Source organism: Piliocolobus tephrosceles, chromosome 1 (genome assembly GCF_002776525.5).
Source record: "Piliocolobus tephrosceles isolate RC106 chromosome 1, ASM277652v3, whole genome shotgun sequence".
Classification (NCBI taxonomy): Eukaryota; Metazoa; Chordata; class Mammalia; order Primates; family Cercopithecidae; genus Piliocolobus; species Piliocolobus tephrosceles.
In genome coordinates, this window is record NC_045434.1 from 121,699,645 (window position 1) to 121,708,126 (window position 8,482).

At 40.5% G+C, this 8,482-nt stretch overlaps 1 non-coding gene across 1 annotated transcript; it reads left to right on the plus strand.

The window, feature by feature from the left end:
- The first annotated feature begins 2,321 nt into the window (after positions 1 to 2,321).
- LOC111525770 lies at positions 2,322 to 2,467 on the plus strand. Its single transcript, XR_002726192.1, has one exon. It is a non-coding gene; the product is annotated as a U4 spliceosomal RNA (small nuclear RNA).
- The last annotated feature ends 6,015 nt before the right edge of the window (positions 2,468 to 8,482 follow it).

Below are 8,482 nucleotides of genomic sequence, written 5' to 3' on the forward strand. Positions count from 1 at the left end.
AGAGAGAACAGTGAGCAGAAGGTGCTTCCAGGAGGCAGGTGTGGTCAATTGTATCAAATTCTATTAATATTATAATATATATAGTTAGTCCCAAACTATATTAGGGACTAAGAGCTGACCAATAAGTATGGCTTCTCAGAGTCATCTGTGGACCACCTGTGTCAGAATTACCCAGCTAGTGTCTTAAAATGAGATTTCTGGATCCACTCCAGACCTACTGGATCAGATTCTCTTGGGGAGAAGCCCAGGAACCTACACTTAAACAAGCACAGGATTAGGAATACAAAAGGTTTGTTGGAGAACAAAACCAAAAAGCACCAGGTGGTTCTTGTGAACCTGGAAGCTGCTGCCTGAGAGTCTTTGTGCATGGAAGCATATCAATCTTTTCTCTAGACTAGTGGTGGTCAGACTTTAACTTACCCTAGAATCCCTGATGGGCTCCTTAAAAGGATTAGTAGGTCCCGCCACAGAGTTCCTGAGTCAGGAAGATGGAGGTAAGCCTCAAAAACGACATGTCTAACAAGTTCCCTGGAAATATTGATGTTACTGGTTGGTGGACTACACTTTGACAACCAATGGGCCAAACCTTTTTAAATAGGCCCTTCAAAAGTAGAATAAAAATATAATTAAGAAACGTGTTCTCTATTGCAAGTCACAGACATGTGTGGCATATCAGTCCATTTCTCTCATCTCTATTTTCAGTTTCTTCCCTGCAATTTTCTTTTCTTTTTCTTTTTCTTTTTTGAGATGGAGTCTTGCTCTGTCGCCCAGGCTGGAATGCAGTGGTGTGATCTCGGCTCACTGCAACTTCTGCCTCCCGGTTTCAAGCGATTCTCCTGCCTCAACCTCCCAAGTAGTTGAGATTACAGGCGTCCACTATGCCCAGCTAATTTTTGTGTTTTTAGTAGAGACGGGGTTTCGCCATGTTGGCGAGGCTTGTCTCGAACACCTAACCTTAGGTGATCCTCCTGCCTTGGCCTCCCAAAGTGTTGGGATTACACTGTGCCCAGCCCCTGCAAAATTTTGAATTAAAGCTTTTATGATGTTGGCCAATCATGGAACTGCTTTAGCTGAGGTTAATTTGACTCTATGACAAAATTTAGAGATATCAAAAAGCCTCTTAGACATTTTAATTTTAAAAGACTTTTCAGGATGTCCTAATTTTTAGGTGGGGATGGCAGGTTTTTTTTTTTTTTAACAGATGAAAGGCATTTAAGTAAAATAAAAATGAAAAAGTCCTTTTGACATTGTGTACTTGATGGTTCTGTCTCTGCCTGTAACAAATCTCATTTCTGTTACCATGAACTGAATGAAAAAAGTAAATTTGCCCCAATTCTATGTAATTAATTCCATCTGTTTGTCATTTCTGACTGGAAAACTTCTTCCATACCTTGTTTGATATGAAGAACAAATAATTGGATTGTCTGATAAGTCTGCCAATAAACTATTCAGAAACATCATGTGAAATAGTTCCCACTATATGAATTTTATGGTTTGTCTAAACACTAACATTTTCCCCTTCTGTAGTTGTATGAAAAAACAGACATTGTTAGTATAGTAGATAAATTGTTATAAAATACCAGAAAGAAAAAAAAGTCAGTATCTTTTAGCTGAGAACAACCAATACTCTGATCAATGACTACATCAGGATTTTATTTGCCTATTAGTCCACAGAGTAGCCCAGAACACTAAATTTATTCATAAGAGAAGATATTGATTATTGGTCATTCCACATAAATGTAACTTTTGATCTGTGTGTCCAATTATTTGCTTTTTGAATTTTACTAAAACTGGCTGGACACAGTGGCTCAGGCCTGTAATCCCAGCACTTTAGGGGGCTGAGGCAGGAGGACTGCTTGAGTATGGGAGTTCAAGACCAGCCTGGGTAAAATAGTGATAACCTGTCTCAATAAAAACATTTAAAAATTAGTTGGGGATGGTGGTGTGTGCCTGTGGTCCAGCTACTTGGGAGGCTGAGGTGGGAGGATTTCTTGAGTCTGGGAGGTGGAGGCTACAGTGAGCTCTGATTGTGCCCCTGCATGCTAGCCTGGGTGACAGAGCAAAACCCTGTCTCAAAAAAAAAAAAAAAAGTATCTTCTAAAATTTTGTAAAATTACTTTTTTTTCCCCCTCAGGTGAGGAGAAAACATCAAGAAAACAAAAAGAGAAATATCCAAATCATTCTTTCTATTCTTTTGTGGTTTGCAACCACTTTTGGGTTTTCCTCTGGGAGAAACCACAGAAATATTGCCTTAGAATAAAATAGCATATTTGTTTTTTTAAAAAAAGAAAGAAAAGAAAAGAAAAAGAAATGTGATCTGTAGTTTTGTGCAGGGGCAATATCATAGTATTGTAGCCAATGAGGTTTATCAAAGGTGTGATTATTGCTAATTGAAAACTTTTCCCAGTACCCCTCCATGAAAACTAAAAATGTAGTCGGCATCAGCAATTTTCGAATTTGACAGTCTATATGGAGACTGAACAAACAAACAAAAAAAGAAATGTGGCCTCTTCCTTGGCTAGAAACTTTAACATAACATAGTCTTGAGAAAAACATGTTCTGTTTTTCTCAAGTTTTCTATCTCTGCATTCACCAACTTTTCATGTTGATCAGGGTTAAGAGAAATAGTGCTGGTTGTTGCTTTCCTTGACCTCAGTGGGGTAAAGTTATCAGTAATTCAATTCAAGAATTTATCCAATGCTCTGTTTTAGAGAATTATTGCGAGCATCTTAAAATACCTCATTATAGACCAGAGAAGAGCAAACTTGGCCCTTCAGGGACAGCAAAAAACCAGTCTGTTAGCTGTTTAGACCTGGAGAAGGCAGCTGAAAGTGTTTGGTTACCAAACAGCTTTCCTAAGCACCTAGAGAACTGGTGTGATCAGTACTCAGCCCTGTTGTTGGCTGATGACAGGGAAGAGACTGGAGTGAGAGTGTCAGGTGAGTGGTGAAAGAAGGAGAAACAAAACCAGGTTAGTATTGGAATATGAAAAAAAAAACCCTCTGATTTTTAGTATGCTAGAAGCCAAACTAGATTTAGGCTGAATGCAGTGGCTCACACCTGTAATTCTAGCACTTTGGGAGGCTGAGGCAGGTGGACTGCTTGAGCCCAGGAGTTCAGGACCAGTCTGGGCAACACAGCAAGACCTCGTCTCTACAAATAATAATAGCAATAAATTAGCCGGACATGGTGCTGCTTGCCTAAGTCCCAGCTACTGGGTGGCTGAGGTGGGAGGATGGCTTAAGCCTAGGAGGTCGAGGCTGCAAGTGAGCTGTGATTGCACCACTGCACTCCAGCCTGGAAACAGAGTGAGATCCTGTCTAAAAAAAAAAAAAAAAGGCCAAACTAGATTTGCCAAGAAATAGAAAAATCAGATCATTAGATCTTGATTTTTTACCAAGGTAAAACAAGGCAAAGTAAACTAGCAAGTCTGAATTCTCAGTCTCCTAAGGAAGCATTTCATCCCCATCATATACAAGTCATATGTGTGGATGTAGCCAGGTGCAGTGTCACAGTCTTATGCCGCTTTTGTTACTTTTATTAGGGACATGCCATTCATGTCATTTGTGTGACTGGCTTGTCTAATTGCCACAATATCACTTGCTTTTATTTCTACTTCTTTTTATCCCTCAAGTGCTTTTTTCAAGACAGGATCTTGCTCTGTCAACCGGGCTGGAGTACAGTGGCGATCATAGCTCACTCCAACTTCAAACTTTTGGGCTCAAGTGATCCCTCTACCATGTTAGGACTATAGGTATGCACCACCATGCTGGCTAATTTGCTTTATTATTATTATTTTTTTTATAGAGACAGGGTCAGGGGTCTTGCTATGTTGTCCAGGCTGGTCTCAAACCTCTGGCCTCAAGCATTTCCCCTCCTTGGTCTCCCAAAGTGCTGAGATTACAGGCATGAGCCACAGGATCCTGCCTCAAGTGCTGCTTATTATGCTTCCAAACTTGGGAACTGGAGGGGTGGTTGTGGAAAATGTGAGGTTCATACAAGTCAAGTGCTATTCTTCTATCTCTTTTTAAAAATTATATATGTATTGTTTTGGTAAAGGGTATTATTTTATTTTATCATTCATTCATGCAACAGGCATTTAAATGCCTACTATGTGCTAGACACTGCTATCAATACAAAAGCAAATAAAGGCAATATAAAAACGTCCTACATTTAAAAAAATAATGGGGCTGGTCATGGTGGCTCACATCTGTAGTATGAGCACTTTGGGAGGCCAAGATGGGAGAATCACTTGAGTCAGGAGTTTGAGACCAGCCTGGGCAACATAATGAGACCCTGTCTCTATTATTTTTTTTTAATTAAAAAATATAAAGAAAAATGGGAGGAGACATGTAAAACAATAAGTACAGGAAAAAGTCATAGATGACAGGATGGAGAGTGCACAGGATATAGTGGGAAATAAGGGAGGAATGGCTGATTCTACTGGAAGTTTCATGGAAGACTTTATAGAGAAGATGATTTTTGAATTGGATCCTGACTCTTGGGTTGAGCAGCATTCAATGTGGAGGTTAGGAGGGTGTCACTGAAGGAAGGGGAGCAGTGTGAACAAAGGTACCAATGCATGATAGAGCTTGCACATTTGGGGAATTGAAAGCAGTTTGGTTTGATTGGTGCTCGGGTTCCCCAAGAGTAGATAGAAGAGGTAGATGGAACAATTATGTCATCATAGCAAGAAAATAGATGCAAAAGTTGGTCTCAAACTGCAGTAGGGACATCTTCTTCTTACAAACTAGATGTAGATATAAATACCTTGCAGGGGTGGAGGTAGATAGTTGAAGGAGTGGACTCCTGCCTAACATTAATTTCATCTAATTTGCTGAGAGAAGGTGGGGCGTGTGTATGTGTTGAGGTGGTTAGGTAGATGGACTAAGCTACAGGGTTCATAAAATCTTCTTGGCTGGGTGCGGTGACTCAATGCCTGTAATCCCAGTTCTTTGGGAGGCTAAGACAGGAGAATTACTTGAGGCCAGGAGTTCAAGACCAGCCTGGGCAACATAGCAAGACCCTGTCTCTAAAAAAATAAAAATAAATCAGCTGGGCATGGTAGTGAGGCAGAATAGGGAATTAGGGCAACCAAGGGTTAAGGCATAAGCAAAGGAACAGCAGGTGCAGATAGTTCTAGGCAAAATTAGGCAGCATACAGGCTACATCAGCACTCCTGTGATAACAAGACAGAAGTTTCCACTTCAGCTTCTGATTGACTGCAGGCCAAGTCTCCACTTCAGCCTCTGGTTGGTCTCTGGAAGGCCAGTCCTTCATGGGGTGTAACCAATGGGAGGCTTCTAAAGAGCACCTGGGGTGTTACGAAATTCTTTTAGCTTTATAAAAACCCTGGGGACCATTGCAATCGGGTGGGGGGTGTTCTTGAGCTGCTTACTTGAGCCTGCTCCCGCTCTGTGAATTGTACTGTTGCTTCTTCGATACATCTGTGCCATTGTTACTCCATTCTTTTGTTATTTTGTTCATCTCTATTGCTTCTTTTGTTGCTGTGTGCACTTTATTCAGTTCTTTGTTCAACATGCCAAGAACCTGGACAACTCACAGGCAAGACCTTCCATCTGGTAACAGTGGCACCTGCCTGTAGTCCCAGCTACTCAGGAGGTTGAAGTGGGAGGATCCCTTGAGCTCAGGAGTTTGAGGCTGCAGTGAGCTATGATCATGCTACACACTCCAGCCTGGGTGACAGAGTGAGACTCTGTCTCTTAAAGCAAAACAAAACTTCTCCATACTTTCCTCCACTGGGCCATGTTTTTCCATGTTTTGCCAATGAGTTTGATGACCTCCAACCTCAGAATATTTTTATTTTATGACCTTTTGGAGAATGACAAAGGAATTGACAAAAGGGAAAGAGAAGTTCATTCCTAGTGCCAAAAGTGCAAGGGAGTTGGAATAAATGAGGAATGAATAGATGAAGAGAAATGGAAAGCATGAATCCGAAAGCCTGGCTAACTAGTTTTTTTGTTTGTTTGTTTGTTTGTTTGTTTGTTTGTTTTTATGTGAAAAGTGGTAGAACAAAATCCTATACCATCTCAAAGGCAGAAGTTAGGAAGTAAAGGGCAGGAGGTGGGTGCAAATGATCCACACATATTTTGGTTATACAAGGAGGTGCTAAGTGTAAAATTGCACAAAAGGACACAAGAATATAGTTGGCTTTGCTGCTGCAGTGGCAAGTGAGCACTTTGATACATTGAATCTATGTGACAACAGGCATGTAATCCTCTGAATGCTCTATGATGTCTGGAAGGGTTGCAGCTGTCATTGTTAAGAAGAAAACAATCTTAATATTAGCCAGTGTTGAGGAACACTCGTGTAGCCCAGAGAATGGTGGAAAACATTATTTATTTCCTCTCAGGTTGCCTCCCAGTCCAAGCAGAGCTAGCATCAAATGGACATTTTGGAGTTCTCAGTCGTTTCTAGTCTGTTTTCCTCATTTTTTCCTACCTCTCTCTACTGCCTACCTCAGTGCCATCTTCATGCATGCACCCTGGATACTGAATCCATCCTGGTGATGCTCTGTAAGCTCAAGTTTGGGAACACTGTCTATGACACTGAGTCCTTCAAATTCTCCTAGACACGGGCTGAGAGTTTTTAGATTATTCCAATAGTTTCAATATTTATAGGCTCTTATAGAATTTTTTGGTTTTTTTGTTTTTTTTTTTTTTTTTTTTTTTGCCTTTTTTTGGAGAAACATTTCTCTCAGGAAAAACGAATTGAAGGAACAGAAGGAGTGAGTGATCAGAAAACCCTGTACAACCATACCAATTCCCGGAAAGAGCTTACTACATGTGAGTGACTATTTTAACAGTTGATTTGGGCTCTTTCATTGCCAGAGAAGGATGGATAAGAGTCTGAATTCCAGGCAAAGGCGATGGCATTAGGAGAGGCATTGGCTTAAAAAATAGCACAATGGATTGTAAGCAGTCGAGTGTTACTGGAGCATAAAATGTGAGGCAGGGACTGTGGAAAGATGAGATTGGAGACCCAGTTCTTGGAAGGCTTTGCCATTTTAACAAGGTTTTAATGCATAATGTTCATTAGGCCCCTGGGACCTATTAAAGATTTTAAGCTGATGAGTGGGTATAGTCTTATTTCAGTTTCTGGGTAAGTAGATCTGACAGCTGGATAGAGGATGGATTTGAAGGGGAAAAAATTGAGAAGCAGGAAAACTAATTAGGACACTGTTATAATTCTTTAGGCAAATAATGATGAAAACCTAACTAGGAGAGGAAAGATTAGAGAAATATTTAGGAGAATAGGTGTGAAGATATTTTAGCTAATGGGGCTGTCTCCATCAGTTTAGGCTGCTGTAATAATACCATAGGCTAAATGGCTTAAATAAGAAACATTTATTGGTCACAGTCCTGGAGTCTGGGAAGCCCAAGATCAAGGTGCTGCCAGATTCAGTGTCTAATGAGGGAGTGCTTCCTGGCTTGTGGACAGCCTTCTCATATCATCACATGGCCAGGATAGAACAGCTCTCGTCTCTCTCTCTTCTTGTAAGAGCACTAATCCCATCTTGGGGGCTCTACCCTCAAGACCTCATCTAAACCTAATTACCTCCCAAAGCCTCCACCTCATAATACCACCCCACTGGGAGTTAGGTTTTCAACATATGAATTTTGGCACATCACAAATATATAGTCCCTAAAGGGCAGCCTAGAAGGAGGAATCAAAGAGAACCTAAGGTTCCTGACCTTGGTGGCGCTGAGTATTAGAGGAGATGAAGAAATTGGGATGCAGGAAATGGTGCGAAAGTAGTTCTTGGAGAGTAGGTAGGGTGGGGAGACAACGGACAGACACAGCTGCTCCTGTAAGTTCCTGTAAGTTACAGAGAAACAGCTGCTCCTGTAAGTTCCTCAAGGACTCTCAAGGTTTTCGGGAGAATCCATAAACTACTGAAATTATTTTCTCCATTGACCCTAGCCAGCTTGTTCAATGGCAGACTGTCCAGAGTGGTCTTTTAGCTAGTTGCTGGTGAAAGAGCTTACACCAAAAATGGAGAAAAGGGTGCACTATTCCCAGACTGCCTACAGGTTTCTTTGCTTTCCCATTTTTCTTATAAGTCCTGTTTTTTGCCTTTGTCCCTTGACAGTCTAATGTCTATCTTCCTCATGTAAGAAATAAAAAGCATGCAAAATAATTAAAGGTCACTGAGTTATTCTTTGACAATATATCATTACATGAAAAAAAAATGAAGAGTAACATGCAGAGAATGATGCTACTGATGTTACAAAACCAAAGCCGCATGTTTTTGCAAGTACATAAAACACAAATGCTTAGGAGGTAGCACACGGATAACAATAATTGTTTTTTATGGAAATAATTTGGGATTGAGTGGTATCAAATTACATTTAAAATTTACTCTGTTTCAATTTTTACAATAAAAATGTCTAGATATAGTACCCATCTAATTTAAAAATAATTTAAAGGCCAGGCATGGTGACTCACGCCTGTAATCCCA